The 1,491-nt window shown below is 50.1% G+C and overlaps 1 protein-coding gene across 1 annotated transcript in view; it reads left to right on the top strand.

Moving 5' to 3' along the window:
• ACVR1B (activin A receptor type 1B) overlaps positions 1-1,491 on the top strand; it is a 21,997-nt gene that overhangs the window by 3,128 nt on the left and 17,378 nt on the right. The gene's annotated exons all lie outside the window — the stretch shown is intronic.

Raw genomic sequence — 1,491 nt, 5'->3', positions numbered from 1 at the left:
GGTGCTGGTCTGTAGACCCCAAAAATGTCTGAGGACCCCAACATTTCTGCTTTGTAGACACCAGAAATGCACAGCATGGGTTTGAAGCCCTGAAAGCCATCGGTGCTGGTCTGTAGGCCCCAAAAATGTCAGTAGTCCCCCGTCTGTTCTGATGTGTAGACCCCAGGACTGTACAGTTTGGGTTTTCAGCCCTGAAAGCCATCAGCTCTGGTCTGTAGACCCCAGAAATGTGCCTGAGGATGTACAGCATGGGTTTGAAGCCTCAAAAGCCATTGGTGCTGCACTGTAGACCCCAAAAATGTATGTGGACCCCTACATTTCTGCTCTGTAGACCCCAGAAATGCACAGCATGGGTTTTGAAGCCATGAAAGTCATCAGTGCTGGTCAGTAGATCCCAGAAATGTCAGTAGACCCCCATCTGTTCTGATCTGTAGACCCCAAGACTGTACAGTTTGGGTTTTCAGCCCTGAAAGCCATTGGCTCTGCTCTGTAGACCCCAGAAATGCACAGCATGGGTTTGAAGCCCTAAAAGTCATTGGTGCTGGTCTGTAGACCCCAAAAATGTCTGAGGATCCCAACATTTCTGCTTCGTAGACCCCAGAAACGCACAGCACGGGTTTGAAGCCTTGAAAGCCATCGGTGCTGGTCTGTAGGCCCCAAAAATGCCTGTAGAGCCCCATCCATTCTGCTCTGCAGCCCCCAGAAGCGTCTGTGACCCCCAGCAATGCGCAGCCTGGGCCCCCAGCCCCCCCTGGTGCTGCCGTGAGGACGGAGCTGCTCCTTGCCGCTGTCTCCCAAACCAGTTTCCCCCCCTGGTGCGAGCACCCAGCAGGCGTCAGACCCGAGCGTGGAGAGGCAGTTTGGAGCCATATGTCTGTTTTCTCAGTTGAAGAGCAACAGCAGCAGAAATGTCAAGGCTTCTTCTAATTAACCTAGTAATGATGAGGCTCCTGTCAATTCCCTTATTTAAAATTCATGCGCAGCTCGCCTTTTGTGTTGCTTGAGTGGATGCAGGGGAGCTCTTTGAAGGTGAGAGCGTATTTCTGTTCCTTTTCCCCCTCAATGTATGCGTTGTGCTCAGCCCATGCCAGGGGCCTGCAGCCAGCTCGAAAACGTTGGGACTCTTGTTTCTAACTTTAACTTTCCCCGTCTAATTTTTAGTTTCTGGATGACTTGTGTGCGAGTGCTTTTTTTTTTTTTTTTTTGTATTTTTTTTTTCGCAGCGCTTTGCAGCTAATTTTAACTCTGTTTCATTTAGCAGCAGTGGGTCAGTGGATTTCAGAAGCACCAGCAGGGAACAAAAGAGGGGAAGGGATGGGGAAATGCAGGGAAATGCAGGAAGGGATTTGAGATGGCAGCACAGTGTCTGCAGGAGAGCAAAGCTGAGCTTTCAGGACCTTTCCAACCCAACCATCCTGTGGTTTTGTGATCTTTAAGGACCCTTCCAACCCAACCATCCCATGGTTTTGTGTTCTTTAATGACCTTTCCAA

Source organism: Numida meleagris, chromosome 32 (genome assembly GCF_002078875.1).
Source record: "Numida meleagris isolate 19003 breed g44 Domestic line chromosome 32, NumMel1.0, whole genome shotgun sequence".
NCBI classification, from domain to species: domain Eukaryota; kingdom Metazoa; phylum Chordata; class Aves; order Galliformes; family Numididae; genus Numida; species Numida meleagris.
Note: the sequence above shows the minus strand (reverse complement) of the source record. Positions and strands in the feature narration are given on the sequence as shown.